We start from the raw sequence: 24,994 nt of genomic DNA on the forward strand, positions 1-24,994 counted from the left end.
TACCTGCAGCTGGGAGCAGGTGAAGTATAACTTTTTACACAGAACTTACTCTGCTGAGCTGAGGAAATTGTGAGGTAAAATATCTTCCTTTTTTACATAGAGATGCTCAGGTGATATTTTCCTTTCAGCTTTTTTCAGTTATACTGCATCAGTTTCAAGTGATTTAGAATATGAGTATTATGTCCCTTTAAATATAATTTTAAATAAATCTAAATAAAATTACTACAATTAAATAAATTATTCATATTTAAAACTAAATACTTACCTATAAAATAAACAGGCAACTTTGTATTTATTTTAACTAGGTACAATAGTTATTAAATAGTTATTAACTATTTAATAACTACCTAGCTAAAATAAGTACAAATTTACCTGTAAAATAAACCCTAACCTAAGTTACAATTACACCTAACACTACACTATAATTAAATTAATTACCTAAACTAACTACAATTAAATACAATTAAATTAAATAAACTACATTTAAAATACGAAAAAAAAACACTAAATTACAAAAAATAATAAAATAATTACAAGAATTTTACACTAATTATACCTACTCTAATCCCCCTAATAAAATAAAAAAGCCCCCCAAAATAAAAAAAATCCCTACCCTACACTAAATTACAAATAGACCTTAAAAGGGCCTTTTGCAGGGCATTGCCCCATAGTAATCAGCTCTTTTACCTGTAAAAAAAACATCCAACCCTACTCTAAAACCCACCCAATCCCCCCTTAATAAAACCTAACACTAACCCCTTGAAGATCACCCTACCTTGAGACGTCTTCACCCAACCGGGCAGAAGTGGTCCTCCAGAGGGGCAGAAGTCTTCATCCAGGCAGCATCTTCTATCTTTATCCATCCGGAGCGGAGTGGGTTCATCTTCAAACCAGCCGACGCGGAGCATCCTCTTCCAACGACATCCAACTGAAGAATGAAGGTTCCTTTAAATGACGTCATCCAAGATGGCGTCCCTTGAATTCCGATTGGCTGATAGGAATCTATCAGCCAATAGGAATTAAGGTAGGAAAAATCCTATTGGCTGATGCAATCAGCCAATAGGATTGAGCTCGCATTCTATTGGCTGATTGGAACAGCCAATAGAATGTGAGCTCAATCCTATTGGCTGATTGGATCAGCCAATAGGATTGAACTTCAATCCTATTGGCTGATTGCATCAGCCAATAGGATTTTTCCTACCTTAATTCCGATTGGCTGATAGAATCCTATTAGCCAATCGGAATTCAAGGGACGCCATCTTGGATGATGTCATTTAAAGGAACCTTCATTCTTCAGTTGGATGTCATTGGAAGAGGATGCTCCGCGTCGGCTGGCTTGAAGATGGACCTGCTCAGCTCCGGATAGATGAAGATAGAAGATGCCACCTGGATGAAGACGTCTGCCTTGTCTGGAGGTCCTCTTGTGTCCGGATTGGATGAAGACTTCTGCCCCTCTGGAGGACCACTTCTGCCCGGTTGGGTGAAGACATCTCAAGGTAGGGTGATCTTCAAGGGGTTAGTGTTAGGTTTTATTAAGGGGGGATTGGGTGGGTTTTAGAGTAGGGTTGGGTGTGTGGGTGGTGGGTTTTAATGTTGGGGGGGTATTGTATTTTTTTTACAGGTAAAAGAGCTGATTACTTGCAAAAGGCCCTTTTAAGGGCTATGTGTAATTTAGTATAGGGTAGGGATTTTTTTTATTTTGGGGGGCTTTTTTATTTTATTAGGGGGATTAGAGTTGGTGTAATTAGTTTAAAATTCTTGTAATTATTTTATTATTTTTTGTAATTTAGTGTTTGTTTGTTTTCGTACTTTAGTTTATTTAATTTAATTGTATTTAATTGTAGTTAGTTTAGGTAATTAATTTAATTATAGTGTAGTGTTAGATGTAATTGTAACTTAGGTTAGGGTTTATTTTACAGGTAAATTTTTACTTATTTTAGCTAGGTAGTTATTAAATAGTTAATAACTATTTAATAACTATTGTACCTAGTTAAAATAAATACAAAGTTGCCTGTTAAATAAAAATAAACCCTGAGATAGCTACAATGTAACTATTAGTTATATTGTAGATAGCTTAGGGTTTATTTTACAGGTAAGTATTTAGTTTTGAATAGGAATCATTTATTTAATAATAGTAATTTTATTTAGATGTATTTAAAATTTTATTTAAGTTGGGGGGAGTTAGACTTAGAGTTAGACTTAGGTTTAGGGGTTAATACATTTAATATAGTGGCGGCAACATTGTGGGCGGCAGATTAGGGGTTAATAAATGTAGGTAGGTGTCGGGGATGTTAGGGACGGCAGATTAGGGGTTAATAAAATTTAACTAGTGTTTGCGAGGTGGGAGTGCGGCGATTTAGGGGTTAATATATTTATTACAGTGGCGGTGATGTCCGGTCGGCAGATTAGGGGTTAAAAAATGTATTTAAGTGTTTGCGATGTGCGGGGGGCCTCGGTTTAGGGGTTAATAGGTAGTTTATGGGTGTTAGTGAACTTTTTAGCACTTTAGTTAAGACTTTTATGTTACGTCGTTAGCCCATAAAACTCTTAACTACTGACTTTTAAATGCGGTAGGAGTCTTGACAGGAGAGGGTCTACCGCTCACTTCTTCCAAGACTCGTAATACCGGCGTTAGGAAAATCCCATTGAAAATGTAGGATACTCAATTGACATAAGGGGATTTACGGTATGCTTGAATCCTGGAAAAAAAGTGAGCGGTACACCTGTACCTGCCAGACTCGTAATACCAACGGGCGTTAATAAGCAGCGTTGGGACCTCTCAACGCTGCTTTTTAAGGCTAACGCAAGACTCGCAATCTAGACGTATGTGTTTATAACAAACATCCATTTGAAATATATGTTATGTATCATTCCATTTACCAAACAATATCTTGCTCCTTTATTTAAATATGATATTGTATGAATGGTATTATTATTCATGCTCCACTGTTGTCATCTGATTGACACACCTTAAGATTTACGTCATTTGCTACTCATCTGGCTGTTCCACTTTTCTTATTTATATCACGTTTACATGCCTTTAAATTCAGGCATCGAGGCCCATTTATCAAGCTCCGTACGGAGCTTGTGGGCCCGTGTTTCTGGCGAGTCTTCAGACTCACCAGAAATGCAAGTTATGGAGCAGCGGTCTAAAGACCGCTGTACCATAACCCTGTCCGTCTGCTTTGATGAGGCGGAGAGAGATCACCACAATTCAACCCGATTGAGTACGATCAGCTTGATTGACACCTCCCTGCTGGCGACCGAATGCTGAATACGGAGAGCGTATTGCTCTCCGCATTCAGCGATGTCTGTTGGACCTGATCCACACTGTCGGATCAGGTCCGACAGACATTTGGTAAATAGGCCTCATCATCTTTAAAGGGACATGAAACTTAATAATTTTCTTTCATGATTCAAATAGAGCATACAATTTTAAACAGCTTTCCAGTTTACTTATTTTATCAAATGTGTGTCATTCTCTTTGTATCCTTTGTGGAAAAAGCAGCAATGCGCTACTGGCAACTAGCTGAAGACATTGGGTGAGCCAATAACAAGAAGCATCTATATGTATTCACTAATCAACAGCTGGCTACTATATAGCGTTGCTGCTCCTAAGCCTAACTAGACATGCTTTTCAACAAAGGATACCAAGAATACAAAGTAAATTAGATAACAGTTGTTTAAAATGGCACGCTTTATCTGAATCATGAACCAAAATTTGGGTTTCATTTAAGTAACCAATAATAATCTTGATGTAAAAAAGCTCTGCTCTTGATCCTAGTCAGCTGTTTCTACTAACCAATACAGCGTTATTGCCAACAATAGATTCAGCAATAACTTTTACTACAAGCGTTTTTACTAATGAAACTATACTGCAAAATGCTTCTTTTTAAAATTGAAATACATCCATGCACCTTTCAATTTTGATCATTCTCTCCCTTTAAGTGAGTGCTTATTTTTGTTTCACAGTCCTATCCATGATCTATGTGCTTGTGATTTGTTTAGCTTTTTGTTGCAATTATATTTTCAGCTATCTGAGTACACCTTTTATTTTTACATTCACTGTACTTTGGTTTATATGTTCACTTTTTTGCAGAACGCATGATATTTAGCTTTTGTTTGTTTACAATCTCTATAGCAACACTTCAATTTGAAGCTTCACAATGTGCATGTCCGACAGCTTCCAGGAATTCTGCACATTGAAGGGGTTGAGTATATTATTTATTTTCTTTATATAACTTTGTTAGTTGCACTTTTGTTTGTCTGAAGAAGGGGTTAACTACACCAAAACATCAGAAAAGAACACATATATATCGTTATAGTGCACAAGACCAGCAAAGTCATCTCCTTACAGTCCTTTAGATGACACAGCGTAATTACTAACTTATAATTATCAGCTGTCACATCAGATAAGAAAGTTACAGGTTATTGCCGTAGTTTTCTAAGCCCTGAACTAAAGGGTCTAGGTTTGGTTATAGCAGGAATGAACATAGGCAGCAGAGGCCAGAGGAAGCAAGCACAAAGTATGTGGGTGGCAGCTGATGAAGGCCAACTAGGAAGAAGTCAGGCAACCAGATACAGAACAGGCTAGCAGATGATGCAGAAATAAAAAAGTTAGTAGATTTATTGATTACATTAATATTGATAGCTTATTAACTTATAAGGTAAAATGGGATTTACCTTGCTAAAAGTCTGGAACCAACCTTGCAGGAGATGCAATGTATACAGATGTAAGGAACGGGCCGAGATCCTCACCAGATAAGCAGAATCAAGTCAGCACTCAAGGAGAACGGTCAATTCCAGAGTATCCACTAGGAACCAAACATTGGTTCACTATTGACTCATTGAAACCACTTCCCATGGAGAATAAAGGGCACAAACGATCCTGAAAGCTTTTATTTTGATTTATGAATGGATCAGCACCTATTGATAGATGTGTAATTTTTTCATGTCATATAATAGTCTTTTTTTTCACAGCTTTTAAATACAGACACAATAGTGGCTATACACGTCTTAATGTAGTTTAGAGGAAGCATTTGCCATTCTCTACAATTTGAAAATAAATATCTAAGTTCTGGTGGTGTAGTAAACATCTGGTTAGGCCTCATAAGGCATCCAAAGGAAAATATGCCTTACATGGTTCTATTGGCATACATTTCTCATTGGTGCTACCAAAAATACTTCATGGTAATGTAATATTACTTAAGTCCCCAAAGTCATTGTGGTGTAAAGTATTTAAGGAGTCCATGTGTCCTGTGTCCTGTACATCCGTGTTTCTCAACCGCAGTCCTCCAAACCCCCAACAGGCAAGGTTGTCATTATAGCTGGCCCAGTACACAGGTGAAGTAATCAGCTGAGCAGTAACACCAGGGTTACTATCCTGCTCTCACCCATATAACTAATTACTTCACCTGTGCACTGGTTCAGCTATAATGAAAACCTGGCCTGTTTTGGGTACTTGAGGACTGCAGGTTGAGAAACACTGCTGTACATTACATCATTTGCTGATTAAGAAGAACACACTTTATGTACTGGGGAAGTGAATTTTTAATTGTTTTAATTTAGGGTTTCATATGTTGGAAATGTATTATAATTGTTAGGGGTCCTCTTTGACAGGTTTGTTAATTTTGGCCTTCCCATCCATACCACATAATTCAAACCTTACTGCTCCTAGTACCAAGTGCTCCAACAAAAGGATTTCTTGAATTTAGGACCTCATCTACCTCTTTAATAGAAAAGACTATATTGGTTCCACACATTTTTTAAGTAGAAGAATTTTATTGTACTTTCTTCACTAAAACAATGCACAATGCAATAATAATAAGCGTTGTATTATACTATGAAGTAGCACCTTATTGAATTTTAGGGGCCGATTTATGAAAGTGCGAGCGGACATGATACAGTGTAGTGTATCATGTCAGCCGCACATCGATAAATGCCGACAGCATATGCTGTCAGCATTTATCATTGCACAAGCAGTTCTTGTGAACTGCTTGTGCAATGCCGTCCCCTGCAGATTTGCGGCCAATCTAGCAGGGAGTGTCAATCAGCGCAATTGTATAGGATTGGGCGGATTGATGTCCACAGCCTCAGAACAGGCAGACAAGTTATGGAGCAGCGGTTTTTAGACTGTAACTGCTGTTTCCGGCAATGCTGAAGGCTCGCACGGAAACAGAGGCATCAAGCTCCATTCGGAGCTTGATAATTCGGCCCTTTAGTGTGAGTTTTGTAAAAATCCATAAAAATAGACTGAAATGAGTGTAAGAAAATTTACCAGACTAAAACTTTATGAATCTGACAGGGTTATTAATAAAATTCTTAAAACCGTGAGAAAATGTTTTAGGAAAAGAAAATATAAACTTCTTCTGTCCTGAGCTTCAGTTCATTTAACTAGGGGAGATTAGTCTTCTGTTTTTTATTGCATGACAAGTTAGTATATCCTTTCTGATTAAATCTCTGTATTTAGCCAAATGGATCCATATGTTTATAGCATGTCACCCTTGACAGGAATTAACAAAAAAACACTGAATATTATCCAGGTGTCACTTCTGCTCTTTTTACTGCTGCGTCATAATAATTTAACTAATTCTAAAAAAATTATGATGTGGATTCCAAAAAGATTTCATTTCATCCAAGATCAGAAAACTGAAATATAACGGGCTAAATTGCTTTAAACAGCCCAACTATTCGGCATGTGTGTTTGGAATCCCCTTAATAATATTTGCCACACCCTGTAATCTTTGATAGCATAAGCAGTTGTCAAGCTTAAACACTTGAATGTATAGACATTTTTTGTCTGCGTGTCAAGACATTTTTAGACTTTTGTGTTTTTTTAATCTAAATAATAATTTCAGTGCCCCCCCACCACCACCAAATCACGATCTTTCAGAAGATATCCTTCATTTACAAAGATTGGCCTGGATTCCAGTTGGTTTACATTTCCACACAAAACACTATGTAGAATAGAAGCTCAGTTTCCAATAAATAAGAAGAGTCATTATTTTAATTATAAAAAATAGAAAACACTAACTTGAACTAGAAAAATATAACAATTGCAAAAACGCCAATAAAGCACATTAACAAATGAAAAACTATAAGAAGAAGTGGATGGATTTTTATGTTTTGTGATAATATCACATGCAACAGTAAAATGTCTAGGACAGAGGCACTTACTCATTGCTCATGGGCTAGAGGGGACCCTATCATGGAGCACAAATCTAGCCTAATATGTCTCAGTGTCGTTTTTTTCATTGAATTATTAATAGCAGTTAACAACATGCAATTAACAATTTCATATCATTTTAAGTATCAATTATAAGTGATAATGTACGTGATAGTATTTAAATTATGTACACGTTGCATAGTTTAAAAGTATGATTTCAATTCTATTTTTAAGATGTTAATCAAAAAATTGTCGGCTAGATTACGAGTTTTGCGTTAACAGGGTGCGGTGCTAACGAGCAGTTTATGCTCACCGCTCACTTACAGACAACGCTGGTATTACGAGTTTTACAAACCCGGCGTTAACCGGAAAAAAAGTGAGGGTAGAGCAAAATTTTGCTCCACATCTCACCTCAATACCAGCACTGCTTAAGTCAGCGGTGAGCTGGTTAAATGTGCTCATGCACAATTTCCCCATAGGAATCAATGGGGGAGAGCCAGCTGAAAAAAAAAAGCAGCGTTTAGCTCCAAACGCAGCCCCCATTGATTCCTATGGGGAAATACAATTTATGTCTACACCTAACACCCTAACATGAACCCTCTAAACACCCCTAATCTTACACTAATTAACCCCTAATCTGCCGCCCCCCGACATCGCCAACACCTACATTATATTATTAACCCCTAATCTGCCGCTCCGGACACCGCCACTATAATAAATATATTAACCCCTAAACCGCCGCACTCCCGCATCGCAAACACTAGTTACATTTTATTAACCTCTAATCTGCCGTTCCTAACATCGCAGCAACCTACCTACATTTATTACCCCTAATCTGCCGCCCCAACGTCGCCGCCACTATATTAGTTATTAACCTCTAAATCTAAGTCTATCCCTAACCCTAACACCCCCTAACTTAAATATAATTTAAATAAATCTAAATAAATATTCCTATCATTAACTAAATAATTCCTATTTAAAACTAAATACTTACCTATAAAATAAACCCTAAGCTAGCTACAATATAACCAATAGTTACATTGTATCTAGCTTAGAGTTTATTTTTATTTTACAGGCAAGTTTATATTTATTTTAAGTAGGTAGAATAGTTACTAAATAGTTATTAACTATTTAATAACTACCTAGTTAAAATAAAGGCAAATTTACCTGTTAAATAAAACCTAAGTTACAATTACACCTAACACTACACTATAATTAAATTAATTCCCTAAATTAAATACAATTAAATAAAATTATCTAACGTACAAAACCCCCCCCCACTAAATTACAGAAAATAATAAACAAATTACAAGAGTTTTAAACTAATTACACCTAATCTAATCCTCCTAACAAAATAAAAAAGCCCCCCAAAATAAAAAAAGCCCTACCCTACACTAAATTACAAATAGCCCTTAAAAGGGCCTTTTGCGGGGCATTGCCCCAAAGTAATCAGCTCTTTTACCTGTAAATTTTTTTTACAAACAACCCCCCCAACATTAAAACCCACCACCCACATGACCAACCCTACTCTAAAACCCACCCAATACCCCCTTAAAAAAACCTAACACTAACCCCTTGAAGATCATCTTACAGGGAGACGTCTTGACCCAACCGGGCCGAAGTCCTCAATTAAGCCGGGAGAAGTCTTCATCCAAGCCGGGCAGAAGAGGTCCTCCAGACGGGCAGAAGTCTTCATCCAGACGACATCTTCTATCTTCATCCAGCCGGCGCGGAGCGGGTCCATCTTCAAGACATCCGGATTGAGCTGGCATTCTATTGGCTGTTCCAATCAACCAACAGAATGCCAGCTGCATCAGCCAATAGGATTTTTTCTACCTTAATTCCGATTGGGTGATAGAATTCTTTAGTTAGCACTTTAGTTAAGAGTTTTATGCTACGGCGTTGTAGCGTATAACTCTTAACTACTGACTTTTAAATGCGGTACCAGTTTTGACAGGAGAGGGTCTACTGCTCACTTTTTGTCAGACTCGTAATACCGGCGCTATGCAAGTCCCATTGAAAAAAGAGGATACGCAATTTACGTAAGTGGATTTGCGGTATTTCAAAGTCTGGCCAAAAAAGTGAGCGGTACACCTGTACTTGCAAGACTTGTAATACCAGCGGTAGTGAAAAAGCTGCTTTTTCAGCCTAACGCAAAATTCGTAATCTAGCCATGTGTTTGGAAATATGAACTGAGCATTTCAAAAATGTAACCTTGGGAAAAAATATGCAAAATGTTTTAGTGTTACTTATATAATAGCCTAAATGTAACAGCTCTGATGTTCTAACATTTTTGTGATATATAAGGACTTACTATAACAAAATGGGTACCCCAAATGAGACCAGAAAATACAGTAATTAAAGGGAAGAGACACAACAATTTTGATTCAGAAAGTACTGTTCTACCAAGACAATGGTTGTCTTTGCTGTATCACCTCCATGCTCACCAGAACTTGTCCACAGGGCAAATCACTTTTGAAGGATCACTTAACAGTTTTACAAGCAATGATAAAGTGATGTAGCAATGTTGTGGGCAGAAGTGTGTGGGCTACAAGGGGATTCCTTAGAAAAATTAAAAAAATATTTAATAACTATTTATAAATATTTAATATACTCCCATACATCTGTTGGCTGAAAGGAAAATAAAAAAAAATTGAGCAATAGACCTATTGCTCATCACATAGAAGTCTAATGGTAGATTCCAATTTACCTCTGGGCAAATTTGCTTTTTAGTTTTGGTTGTTGGGGTTAAACACATGGTTATATGAAAGCATTATAACTATTAGGGCCCTTTCTTTTTGCATCTGTATATGCCTAGATCAGTACCTACATCAACTTGAGTCTCTATTGTAAAGCATTCATGAGAGATCTTCTATTTATAAGAAAGCATCTCACCTACATGTTTGATATAAGCATTACTGTTACTGTATAGTATCTATGTTAATTCAGAGGTGTTGGAAAGATGTTTCTCTGTATCTGTATCTCTACCATGCAGCCCTTTTATATTATTCCTTCATGTAAGCATTGTGTGTTACTAGAGTATATTTTACTTCACACCTGATAGTTCTATGGTGCCTTTATATTAGAATACTAATTCTAACCGTAGAAATGTCCTTACATAGCCCAGTAACTAAAGCTTCTGGTATGATTCTTAAAAAATGTTCTTGATTCATTCCATCTTCCAACCGTTGGAAAGAGGAACAATGATGCGCAAATAGGAACAACATGTTTGCAATACGCAAAACTGCTTTGTAAGGTTCTCTGGCAAATATACAATGCATACAAGTAGAATAAAATAGAATGTACCCATTAAAACTGGTGTCTAGCCCAAGTGAATATTCAAAACATAAAGGTCATGTTTCAAATTGCCTTAACTGGTTATTAGCAGTTGTATATGTCCAAGTGAGAAACAGAACAAGCATAACATTTTGTTCCTTTTGAAAAAATGCTTATGGCTTGAAGGATTGGATGAAAACATGAACTACCCATCTTCAGTAATAGTGTCAATATAATATCCTGGCAAGTTACTTAAAATTGAATTCCTTTGTGGAACATTAGAAAATAAAGGAAAAAAGAATAAAGATTAAGAGGTAATGAGGAGCAAGAAACAGTCTGTCTTCACAAACCAAAAGCCTTGTTTAATAATGGAGTACTTAGCTCATGAAACATCATATGTGAGCTTAGTAAGTCTCGGAGAATACTATGTAAATTACCCTGTATTTGGTCACTAGACTGTTTTTTTGCTTAAATCTAGTTAAACCGTTAAACACTGTTTGTTTTTGCACGTCAAAGACCAAATGTTTACATTTTTTCTAGCACATACAGTTTTAGGTTATAACCTCTCTGATTGGTTCAGGGGGACTGTGGGGGCAACAAAGAATGAATAAGGGAGCCAGTATCAATGAGTCGCCATTTTAAAAAAAATGCAACTTATGTGTACAACAAGCAACTCTCTCTTGATTGCACATGTTGCCACTTATATTATTTTTATTTTTTCCCCCCTGTATAGAAAATTTCAGCAGATACCCATGACTAGAGGCCAGATTTGTAGACCACCTGGATGGAAATATTTACATAATGTGCAATTTACACTTAGGTCCGTAAATAATTAGACACTGACACAATTTTCATAATTCTGGCTCTGTTGTACGCCACCACAATGGATTTCAAATGAAACAACTGAGATGCAATTAAAGTGCAGACTTTCATCTTTAATTCAAGGGGTTGAACAAAAATATTGTATGAAACGTTAGTATATGTAGAACATTTTCATAAACAGTCCACTTATTTCAGGGGCTCAAATGTAATTGGACAAATTAACACAATCATAAATAAAATGTTCATTTTTAATACATTGTCGAGAATCCTTTGCAGGCAATGACTGCTTGAAGTCTGAAACGCATGAACATCAGCAAACGCTGGGTTTCCTCCTTTCCACTTATTTGCTTTAAAAAAAAACTCCTGGTTGCTTTTGCGGTATGTTTATGGGTCATTGTCCATCTGTAAAATGAAGCGCCATCCAATCAACTTCACTGAATTTGGCTAAATCAGAGAAGACAATATATCCCTATACAGTTCAAAAATGTATCCTGCTGCTTCTGTCTTCTGGCACATCATCAATAAACACTAGTGACACAGTGCCATGCCCATGCCATCACACTGCCTCCACCGTGTTTTACAGATGATGTGGTATGCTTCAGATCATGAGCCGTTCCAAGTCTCCTTCATACCTTATTCTTCCCATCATTCTGTTACAGGTTGATCTTAGTTTCATCTGTCCATAGAATGCTGTTCCAAAACTGGGTTGGATTTTTTGGATATTTTTTGGCAAAGTCTAATCTGGCCTTTCTATTGTTGAGGCTTAGAATGGTTTGCACCTTGTGGTGATCCCTCTGTATTGCTCTCCTAAAGTCTTCTCTTTATTGTAGACTTAGATAATAAAATGCCTACCTCCTGGAGAGTGTTCTTCACTTGGCTGGATGTTTGTGAAGGGGTTTTTCTTTACCATGGAAAGGATCCTACAATCATCCACCACTGTTGTCTTCCATGGATGTCCAGGCCTTTTTGTGTCGCAGAGCTCACTAGTGTGTTCTTTTTTCTCATAATGTGCCAAACTGTTGATTTGGCCACTCCTAATGTTCCTGCTATCTCCTCTGATGGATTTCCTTTATTTTCCAGCCTAAGAATGGCCTGTTTCACTTTGCATTGAGAGCTCCTTTGAAAGCATATTGTGGGTTCACAGCAACAGCTTCCAAATGTGAATGCCACACCTGGATTCAACTCCAGACCTTTTTACCTGCTTAATTGATTATGAAATAATGAAGGAATAGACAACACCTGTCAATGAAACAGCTTTAAGTCAATTGTCATATTAAAGAGTTGTAATTCCTAAACCCTTTCTCCAATTTTGGATGTGAATACCCTCAAATTAAAGCTGAGCGACTGCACTTTAGACCCCTTATTCATTATTTAACTGTAACTTGAATTATTTTGGCAAACAGCCAAAATTACAAAACTTGTTTCAGTGTCCAATTATTTACGGACCTAACTGTATATTTCTCTTCCAGAATGGTGCTTAATAAGTAAAGAATTTATGAAGTTGCCACAAGCCTTTGTCTAACTAACTTTTGAAATACTAAGTACTAATCATTATTCTGTGAGATTTTGTAAGCGAGCTGGTATGGCAAATAAATAATTGCAGTGCTTAAAAGAAAAAGGAAATATTTCATATATACATGATTTTCATATTGATTAAAATGTGTTGAAATCAAGTTTCACTATTGGTTTAGTATTTTTTATATTGTACTGCCCCGTTGAATCCAGATGATCCAAACAATATGCAATATTCTGCAAATCCTACCAATCCTGTTGAATCAGAGAAATGAAAAATACATTTTAAAAAACATGTTTGCGATATTAGCACCTAAGTAATTCCTTAATGCAAATTTTGATTTTCTCTTTGGTTCTTTAGAACTGTGCATGCTCATAATAGATAAAACATTTAGGGTTGTTTAAAATCTTTCCTATTTTTTTTCTGATGTTTGGAAAAATGGGAACAAAACTTTTTTTAAAACAAAGTGATCACAATCTTTCCAAGTTAAACACAACCAACTATCAGCTAGATTCCGAGTTTTTGCGTTATGAGTGAAAAAGCAGAGTTATGGGTTATAACGCTGCTTTTTCACTACCGCTGCTATTATGAGCCTTGTCAAAAATGCTGTACCGCACACTTTTTTGGCCGTAACGCAAATTAACTTACCGCAATTTGCGTAAAGTCCTTTTTTCAATGGGACTTCCATAAAGGCAGATATTACAAGCTTTTTTCTGGGAGAACCAAAAAGTGAGCGGTACAGCCTATCCCACAAGATTCGTAATGCAATCTACAGGTCAGTAGGTTATGAGTTTTTACGCTACAGAAGCTGTAACATAAAACTCATAACTAAAGTGTTTACAAAGTACAGATAACACCCATAAACTACCTATTAACCCCCTAAACCGAGGCCCTCCCACATCGCAAATACTAAAATAAAATAATTAACCCCTAATCTGCCGCTCCCGACATCGCCCGCCACTATAATAAATATATTAACCCCTAAACCGCTGCACTCCCCCATCTCCCGCCTCGCAAGACACTAAGTTAAATATTATTCACACCCTAATCTGCTGTCCCTAACATCGCCGCAACCTACATTACAGTTATTAACCCCTAATCTGCCACCCCCAACATCACCGCCACTATACTAAATTTATTAACCCCTAAACCTAAGTCTAAACCTAACCCTAATACCCCCTACCTTAAATATAATTAAAATAAATATAAATAAAAATTCCTATCATTACCTAAATAATTCCAATTTAAAACTGAATACTTACCTGTAAAATAAACCCTAAGCTAGCTAACAATATAACTAATAGTTACATTGTAGCTAGCTTAGGGTTTATTTTTATTTACAGGCAAGTTTGTATATATTTTTTTAACTAGGTAGAATAGTTACTAAATAGTTATTAACTATTTACTAACTACCTAGCTAAAATAAATACAAATTTACCTATAAAATAAAACCTAACCTGAGTTACACTATAACCTAATCTTACACTACAATTAAATAAATTACCTAAATTAAGATACAAATTACCTAAATAACAAAAACCCCACTAAATTACACAAAATAAAAAAGAATCAAATGGCTGATAGAATTCTATCAGATATTTAAACTAATTACACCTAATCTAATTAGCCCTATCAAAATAAAAAGCCCCCCCCCCAAATTAAAAAAAAACCTAGCCTGAACTAAACTACCAATAGCCCTTAAAAGGGCCTTTTGTGGGGCATTGCCCCAAGAAATCAGCTCTTTTACCTGTAAAAAAAAAAAACAAACAACCCCCAACAGTAAAACCCACCACCCACACAACCAACCCCCCAAATAAAATCCTAACTAAAAAAACCTAAGCTCCCATTGCCTGAAAAGGGCATTTGGGATGGGCTTTGCCTTAAAAGGGCATTTAACTCCTTTTCAGCCCAAAAACCCTAATCCAAAACTAAAACCCACCCAAAAAACCCTTAATAAAACCTAACACTAACCCCTGAAGATCCACTTACAGTTTTGAAGACCGGACATCCATCCTCAATGAAGTCAGAGAAGTCTTCATCCAAGCGGCAAGAAGTCCTCAACGAAGCCGGGAAGAAGTCTTCATCCAAGCCAGCAGAATTGGTCCTCCAGATGGGCAGAAGTCTTTATCCATGACGGCATCTCAATCTTTCTTTCCGGCGTGGAGCGGCTTCCATCTTCAAGACATCCGGCGTGGAGCATCCTCTTCTTCCAACGACTAACAACGAATGAAGGTTCCTTTAAATGACGTCATCCAAGATGGCGTCCCTTTAATTCCGATTGTCTGATAGAATTCTATCAGCCAATCGGAATTAAAGGTGACAAAATTCCTATTACAAACAACCCCCACAACAGTAAAACCCACCACCCCACACAACCAACCCCCCAAATAAAATCCTAACTAAAAAAAAACCTAAGCTCCCCATTGCCCTGAAAAGGGCATTTGGATGGGCAATGCTCTTAAAAAGGCATTTAGCTCTTTTTCAATTGCCCAAACCCTAATCTAAAAATAAATCCCACCCATAAACTCTTAAAAAACCTAACACTAACCCCCGAAGATCCACTTACAGTTTTGAAGACCGACATCCATCCTCAACGAAGCCGGGAGAAGTCTTCCTCTAAGCGGCAAGAAGTCCTCAACGAAGCCGGGAGAAGTCCTTCATCCAAGCCGGCAGAAGTGGTCCTCCAGACAGGCAGAAGTCTTCATCCAGATGGCATCTTCTATCTTCATCCTTCCGACACGGAGCGGGTCCATCTTCAAGACATCCGTCGGGGAGCAACCTCTTCAATCGAAGTCTTCTTCCCGAATGAAGGTTCCTTTAAAGGGACACTGAACCCAATTTTTTTATTTTGTGATTCAGATAGAGCATGCAATTTTAAGCAACTTTCTAATTTACTCCTATTCATCATTTTTCTTTGTTCTCTTTGCTATCTTTATTTGAAATAAAAGCCATCTAAGCTTTTTTGGGTTAAGAACTCTGGACAGCACTTTTTGATTGGTGGATGGATTTTTTCCACCAATCAGCAAGGACAACCCAGGTTGTTCACCAAAATGGGCCGGCATCTAAACTTAGATTCTTGCATTTCAAATAAAGATACCAAGAGAATAAAGAAATTTGATAATAGGAGTAAATTAGAAAGTTGCTTAAAAATTCATGCACTATCTGAATCACAAAAGAAAAATTTGGGTTCAGTGTCCCTTAAAGTGACTGCATCCAAGATGGCGTCCCTTAAATTCCAAATGGCTGATAGAATTCTATCAGCCTATCGGGATTAAAGAGTGAAAAAATCCAAACAGCCAATAGGATTCAGCTTGCATTCTATTGGCTGATTGGAACAGCCAATAGAATGCAGCTCAATCCTATTGGCTGATTGCATCAGCCAATAGGAATTTTTCACCTTTAATTCTGAATTGGCTGATAGAATTCTATCACCAATCGGAATTCAAGAGACACCATCTTGGATGACGTCATTTTAAAGGAGAATTCATCCGTGCCGGATGTCTTGAAGATGGAGCCGCTCCACGTCAGAAGAATGTAGATAGAAGATGCCGTCTGGATGAAGACTTCAGCCCATCTGGAGGACCACTTCTTGCCGCTTGGATAGAAGACTTCTCCCGGCTTCGTTGAGAACTTCTTGCCGCTTGGATGAAGAGGTTCTCCCGGCTTCGTTGAGGATGGATGTCGAGTCTTTGAAAACTGTAAGTGGATCTTCGGGGGTTAGTGTTTTTTAAGGGTTAATTGGGTGGGTTTATTTTTAGCTTAGGGTTTGGGGCAGAAAAAGAGCTAAATGCCCTTTTAAGGGCAATGCCCATCCAAAGCCCTTTTCAGGGCAATGGGGAGCTTAGATTTTTTTAGATAGGATTTTATTTGGGGGGGTTAGTTTTGTGGGTGGTTGGTTTTACTGTTGGGGATTGTTTGTATTTTTTTTTTACAGGTAAAAGAGCTGATTTCTTTGGGGCAATAGGCCCGCAAAAGGCCCTTTTAAGGGCTATTGGTAGTTTAGTTTAGGCTAGGGTTTTTTTTTTATTTTGAGGGGGCTTATTTATTTTGATAGGGCTATTAGATTAGGTGTAATTAGTTTAAATATCTGATAATTTTTTTTTTATTTTGTGTAATTTAGTGGGGTTTTTTGTAATTTAGGTAATTGTATTTAATTTAGGTAATTTATTTAATTGTAGTGTAAGGTTAGGTGTTAGTGTAAATCAGGTTAGGTTTTATTTTACAGGTAAATTTGTATTTATTTTAGCTAGGTAGTTAGTAAATAGTTAATAACTATTTACTAACTAGTCTACCTAGTTAAAATAAATACACGCTTACCTGTAAAATAAAAATAAAACCTAAGATAGCTACAATGTAACTAAGTTATATTGTAGCTAGCTTAGGGTTTATTTTATAGGTAAGTATTTAGTTTTAAATAGGAATTATTTAGGTAATCATAGTAATTTTTATTTAGATTTATTTTAATTATTTTTTAAGTTAGGGGGTGTTAGGGTTAGGAAAGAAAAAAACAGAGTGCAGTAAGGGCGCTATCAGCTAAAGATACCATAGGGTTACAGCTAGAAAGACCAAACCATTATGAAGTTAACTACACTTTATGTAAAAAATAATCTATGCAAACCACCAATTTGATATAAATATTTAATGAAATTATTACATATAAAAATTATACATATAAAAATATACTATAAAAGCTGATATAATATTGTTCAGTGGATAGCGGCGTCTCTGACACAAACCACTGTAATATATGTGAGTCAACTAATTGATTAGATATGAAGCGAACAGAAAAAATATAGAACTGATATCTATTTAAAGAGCAATAATGTCCACTTTTAGATACAATCGTAATGAACCATTTTCAGTTTGATATGCATATATTTGACAGAATTATGCAGATAGAAACCTTATGACTGACTTTATAGATAATTAGTAATATCTAAAAATATTAAAATCAATAAAAATTGTTCATTGATATGAGGAAGAGTCCGTTATGGCTGAATTGGATGTATCAAGTTCCTAGTAGTGAAGTGGTGCAATAATGGCTAACAACACAGTTCCTTTCAAGGATCGTACCTTTTTGAGATGTTAGTCCTAGACTGCAGGGTATCTAAATTCGTCCTGCGTCTTAGTCAGCAGTAAATCACAGTTGGCCACTGCTGTATAGTATCGTACCTTTCAGCTTGCTTATCCAGGGTCGTAGGGTATCCAAAACTTCCTGCAGTGTATCGCGGTTGGTGTGTGTCTTATTCACACCCGGCAGTTTTGGGGGCTCGATCCACGTCTACCAATCCGTGCTTTGGAGGCTCATCTGTGATACTAGCTGCTGAATTACTAGTATTAGAGTTTCTAAGAACATCACCAATAGTTTTAAAAGTGCAAGTTCCTTGTAGTGTTATTTATACCTGCCCTTAGTGCTAGTGCACTTAGGTTTTTTCGCCACAAAAAAGTAAAGTTGAATATATTGATATGAGGCCAACCTGGGTTGTTAAAATTCGTGGTCAAAGGTATTGTTGTGTAATCAAGGTGCACAGTCCCACAATTCCATTCGACGCATTTCGCTCTCTCATAGAGCTTTATCAAGAATGATTTGAGACCATGAAGCACCTCTCTTTTTAAAGATCCAGCTCTTTCCTTATTGGTTAATTTGTGAGCCTTAAATTTAAGGTGGAAATTTCTATTGCTTACCAACTTCACTACTTTAATATCCATAGTTTTATTTGGGCTTAATCCTTATTAATTTATTCATAGACCTTATCTTTGGAATGGTGTTTCTATTGCAGACCAACTTCACTACTGTCATGTCTGTATTTTCTTTTTAATGCTCTTTAGTGAAAATTAATTTAATTACTGTTCAACTATATTTACTATAAAAGTAAAACAATTAAAGTGCTTTAGGTATGCAAAATATTTCTTGTGATATAAGATAATAGAAGAAAAGAAAAGAAAAGAAAAAGAAAGAAAAAAGGAAAGTTTTTATTTTTATGCTATATAAGGTGCAATTGTGCATATATGTACAATGTGCATATTTATTGTGTAATTTTAAAAACATTTTTTAAAAATCAATTTTTAGAAAAAAATTATTCTATATATAAAAAAGTGTATTCTATCTCTTAACAAAAATACTCTAAACAGATTTGTTATGTGTTAGTGTGTATAATGTTTTTAATCCAAAAGGAATGGTGATATATCCAACTCTGAATTTAAGCCTTTAGGGAATAAAGTGTCATATTTAAAAATGTATTCTGCTTCTTTGAGTAATATTTTTTCTGTATGTCCCCTCTCCAATGTTTTTTTACTTTATAAATCCCCCAATAAGACATGTCCTTTGTATTACCCTTATGAACAGTTTTAAAATGTTTATAGAGGTGTGTATCTTCAATTCCATTTTCTATATTGCGAAGATGCTCCCTGATTCTATCTCTTACAGCCCTCTTAGTTTCCCCAAAATAAAACATATTGCAGGTACACTTTAAGATATAGATGATACCTTTTTGGGTACATCTTATTAGTTCTTTTATTTGTATAGTTTCTTCTATACTACCTATCTGTATTTTAGTCAATTTTTTACTATGTCCACATGCTTTACAGGAGTAGCAGGGGTAAAACCCAGCCAATCTTTGTCCATGAAGGTTTTTTGCACTAATGTTTTTATATTGTTTTGTTTTTTCATTTCACTTGGGGCAAGTATTGATTTTAGGTTAGTTGCTCTTTTGAATACAAAACTCGGATTATTTGGTATTTTATCTCCTAAGATATCATCCTCTTTAATGAGGTGCCAATGTTTTTTAACAATTTTTTGATCAGATTATGATCAATGTGGTAGTCAGTTACAAATGGATTTTAATTGAGTCACTTTCAACACTTATCTTTTCCTTATATACTAATAATGATTCTCTATTTGTATTTTTTGCTCTTTCTAATGCCTTTTTAGTATGTACTATGTTGTAACCTCTAGAGTTAAATCTTTCAATTAAAGTTCCTGCCTGTTCCTCAAAATCTGTCATCCTTGAACAGTTTTTACGTATCTAAGACACTGTCCTATGGGGATGTTATTTTTCCAGGTGTCCAGGTGGCAACTGTTGGCGAAGATAATTGTTGCAATCCACCTTTTTAAAGTGTGTTTTGGTCTCAATTTTGTTACCCAAAGACATAATTTCCAGGTCTAGAAAGACAATTGAATTTTTACTTATGTTATATGTAAATTTCAGGCCATAATTATTTTTATTCATATCTTCAAACATTTTGATAAGGTCATATTCTGGACCTTTGCAGATTAATATAAGGTCATCTATGTACCTCTTAAAGAGTACAAGGTTTGCACCATAGCTACCCGAATTAAAGAATTCCTCTTCCCAGAAACCCATGAAGAGGTTCGTAGCTAGGTGCAAACCTTGTACCCATTGCTGTTCCTTCTATTTGGAGGTAGAACTTCTCATTAAATGAGAAGTAATTATTCTCTAAGATAAATTTGATACTTTTAAAATAAAATTTCTATGTAATTCAGACATGTCTTTATTTATTTCAGAAAATATTTAACTGCTTCTAGGCCGTGTGTGATCTATCACTGTATACAGTGATGTCACATCACAAGTAGCCAAATACATATCTTCTCCCCATTGGAGGGTATTTAGTATATTTAATACCTGGGTGGAATCTCTTAAGTAGGAATTGAGGTTTGTGACATGTTTTTGTAAATATCCATCTACATATCTGGAGAGGTTAGATGATTTGAATCAATCCCCGATATGATGGGCCTACCTGGGGGGTTCGTGAGACATTAGTGTATTTTTGGTAGAAAGTAGAAGATCGGTATTCTGGGGTTCTTTGGGGTAAGGTATTGGAATTCTTTTTCATTCAGAATACCCGACCTTCTACCCTCTACCAGTAATTTGTTCAATGTTTGAGAGTATTTCATAGTGGGATTAAAGTCCAGTTTTTTATATGTTTTTGTATTGTCCAATAGTCTATGGGCTTCAATGAGATAGTTTTTTGTGTCCATCACAACTATACCTCCACCCTTATCAGCGGATTTAATTGTTAACTCTTTGTTATTCTGCAAATTATTAATTATAGTTTTTTCTTTAATGCTCATGTTAAATTTCTTTGGACGGGGAGGGTTACATCTTTTAATATCTTTAATAACTAATTTTTCGAAGGTATCTAAAAGTACCTTTTGACTGTACAGGATTAAATTTGGATTTGGGTTTCAGATCAGAGTGTTTTATCTTAGTTTGGGATTGTATGTTTAACTGTTTTTCAATGGAATTCTTAAGGTAATGTCTCTTTATAGTTAAATTTCTTACAAATTTTTTTACGTGAATAAAGGTGTTAAATTTATTGAGTTTAGCAGTTGGGGCATAGGTGAGACCTAAACTGAGAACTTTTTCTTCTTCTTTACTTAGGGGAGTGTTACTTAGGTTGTATATTCCTTGATGTATGTTGTTTACCTCCCTCTTTTTGCTTCTTTTTGTGAGTAATCCCCTTCCTCTCTTTCCTCTAGGCCCCTTTTTCTTCTTAGATTTGTTTCTGGTTCTAATTGGAAAATATCTCTTGAGGGGCCCTCTTTCAGAGGGCTTTTCTCTAAAAAAAAAAGGGGAGAATGATTATTTGTTTGACTATCTTTTTTCAAGTCTAATTCTCTCAATGTTTCGAACCTATTATGGGTTGGGGTCCTCCATGATTCCCATTGTCTATTTTCCCTTCTGTATGTTCTCCTAGGGTATTCCCAATCATTTGGTTTATCATAAAATTTCTCTGATGATTATTTCTAAAAGTGTTTAATCTGAATTCAGAGTTGACATGTTCTCTGTCTCTATATCTGGGTTGTCTAGTGTTGTCATATTCTCTGTTATGATTGTATGACCTTTCATATTGGTGTGGATTCCTATTATAATGATTTTGATATCTCTTATTTTCATAGGGATAATAAGTATTATCTGATCTTCTATTTCTATTAGTGTTGGTTTATAAATGATTGTTTGTATGTAAATAATTATTTGTGTGAGCTTTTGTAATAGCCATATTTTCCTCATTATTTTCCTCCTCTAATTGATTTTGACTGTTGTCTTTGATATCTCTTTCCATTTTCCCTCATTTCGATCTTAATAGGTCTTTATTTAGATTATTTAGTTTCTCCATAATCACTTTCTGTCTTTCTTTATACTCATTTTCACTTTTTCTATCTTTCAATTTTTCTTTAATCTCTAAGATGTTTTTTTCTATAGTTAAGAGCGTTTCTTTTCTGGATCTTTTTAAGATATCTATAAGGGTATTTGAAGCCTTAGTTAGAGTGTCTTTCCATTCAGTTTGTAGTGTGTCACTTAGAGTGAAGGTGCAATTTTTCTTTAAGGTCAGTCCCCTAGGGATGATACCTTTGTTCGTATATCTGTTTAGAAATACCAATTCCATTTGTTGTTTTAATTCCTTTGTAAGTTCATGTTCTAAATTATACATTAAATCTGAGGTTTGTCTAGGCTTATAGAATTCATTGGGGGAATATTTTCCTCTCTCATATCTAGAATTTTTTTTTCTCTGAAATCAAATATATCTTCCATATTGGGATTCTATGGATAAATAGGGTTAGGGTTAGATTTAGGTTTAGGGGTTAATAAATAGTAAATAGTGGCGGCGACATTGGGGCAGCAGATTAGGGGTTAATAAATGTAGGTAGGTGGCGGCGATGTTAGGGGCGGCAGATTAGGGGTTAATAATATTTAACTAGTGTTTGCGATGCGTGAGTGCAGCGGTTTAGGGGTTAAAATGTTTATTATAGTGGTGGCGATGTCCGGAGTGGCAGATTAGGGGTTAATAAGTATAATGTAGGTGTCGCGATGTCGGGGGTGGCAGAATAGGGGTTAATAGGTGTAATATTAGGGGTGTTTAGACTCGGGGTTCATGTTAGGGTGTTAGGTGTAAACATAAATTTTCTTTCCCCATAGGAATCAATGGGGCTGCGTTACTGAGCTTTACGCTGCTTTTTTGCAGGTGTTAGACTTTTTTTCAGCCGGCTCTCCCCATTGATGTCTATGGGGATATCGTGCACGAGCACGTAAAACCAGCTCACCGCAGCTTTCAGCAGGGCTGGTATTAGAGTGCGGTATGTAGCTCAATTTTGCGCTACGCTCACTTCTTGCCTGATAACGCTGGGTTTTTATAAACCTGTAATACCAGCGCTGTAGGGAAGTGAGCAGTGACAATAACGTGCAAGTTAGCACCGCACCCCTCATAACGCAAAACTCGTAATCTAGCCAATTTTTCATTCTCAAAAATGTCTCCATTCTCAAAAAAAGGCATTCATTGCTGTTGCTCATAATGGATAGTGATCACTGAAATACCTATGGCTAGATTACAAGTGGAGAGCTAAATATTGCTTTTGGGAAAATCAGCATGCGCTTAATACGAGTGCTAACTCCGTTACAAGTAAGCTTTTCACGCTTCGGGTAGCGCTCGTATTGCAAGTTGAAAGTAAACAGTTTTTGCTTGCACGCTTTCCCGATGCGCGTAAAAAGCCAAACTTAGAATATCGCACAAGTGATAAGGTATTCCCCCATAGGAGTCAATGGAGCAAAAAAAAAAAAAAGTGGAAAAAACACCCTATTCGCACGCAAACACGATCACATATTCTAAAGTGTGCTAACCTGACATGAAACTATGAATATCATATTCCAGTGATCTTCACATAGCAGATTATGTTATATTTATTCATAAATACATGTTTCTACATAAATCTGATGGTATTTTGGTAATATATATATATATATATATTATATATATATATATATATATATATATATATATATATATATACATATCCATATCCATATTTAGAGATGTATATGTGTGTATCTCAATAGTAAAGCACTTGCCTGCCTTTTTTTCTAACACCTGAGGCCTCATATCTTTGAGCCCTTATAAGTTTTTTGCGCAATTTTTTTAAAAATAATTTTATTAGTGTGTAACTGTACTGTAAAGTATTTTTTATGTGTTTTGTGGAACATTTTTGTTTCACAAAACAGTGAATCAGAGCTCTAAGGACGCGGAAGTCATTCTATTATAAATTGTGATGGCATTCAAGTGATCGCGTTTACTTTCAACTTGTAATACGAGCGATAAACCCCTTTTTTACACATACGTAACTGTTTGTTAAGTTGTAATCTGGCCCTTAACATTTAAAAATATCAGAAATTCTATGGAATGCTAACGTCAAAAGACCTCATTTTATAGTGCTTCCATTTTTATTCTCGTATTAGAAGCTGAGAGTAAAATGTTAGTGCTAGAGCGCGCTAATATCTGGTAGTCGAATAGTGTGGCTGCGCTAAATACATCACATAATAAACTTCTATGTGGAGAGCTAAAAAATATATAAACAGTGACTTAGATATGTAAAGGTATTGGACTGGGACTGGCTCAAAAATATATATGTATGTGTGTGGATTTGTTTGTGGGTGGGTGGGTGTGTGTCTATGTATGTGTATGTGTGTGCACTCAACACAGACATATGTACACAAATATACCAACATACATATATATATATATATCAGGGAGTGCAGAATTATTAGGCAAATGAGTATTTTGACCACATCATCCTCTTTATGCATGTTGTCTTACTCCAAGCTGTATAGGCTCGAAAGCCTACTACCAATTAAGCATATTAGGTGATGTGCATCTCTGTAATGAGAAGGGGTGTGGTCTAATGACATCAACACCCTATATCAGGTGTGCATAATTATTAGGCAACTTCCTTTCCTTTGGCAAAATGGGTCAAAAGAAGGACTTGACAGGCTCAGAAAAGTCAAAAATAGTGAGATATCTTGCAGAGGGATGCAGCACTCTTAAAATTGCAAAGCTTCTGAAGCGTGATCATCGAACAATCAAGCGTTTCATTCAAAATAGTCAACAGGGTCGCAAGAAGCGTGTGGAAAAACCAATGTGCAAAATAACTGCCCATGAACTGAGAAAAGTCAAGCGTTCAGCTGCCAAGATGCCACTTGCCACCAGTTTGGCCATATTTCAGAGCTGCAACATCACTGGAGTGCCCAAAAGCACAAGGTGTGCAATACTCAGAGACATGGCCAAGGTAAGAAAGGCTGAAAGACGACCACCACTGAACAAGACACACAAGCTGAAACGTCAAGACTGGGCCAAGAAATATCTCAAGACTGATTTTTCTAAGGTTTTATGGACTGATGAAATGAGAGTGAGTCTTGATGGGCCAGATG

Source organism: Bombina bombina, chromosome 5 (assembly GCF_027579735.1).
Source record: "Bombina bombina isolate aBomBom1 chromosome 5, aBomBom1.pri, whole genome shotgun sequence".
NCBI classification, from domain to species: domain Eukaryota; kingdom Metazoa; phylum Chordata; class Amphibia; order Anura; family Bombinatoridae; genus Bombina; species Bombina bombina.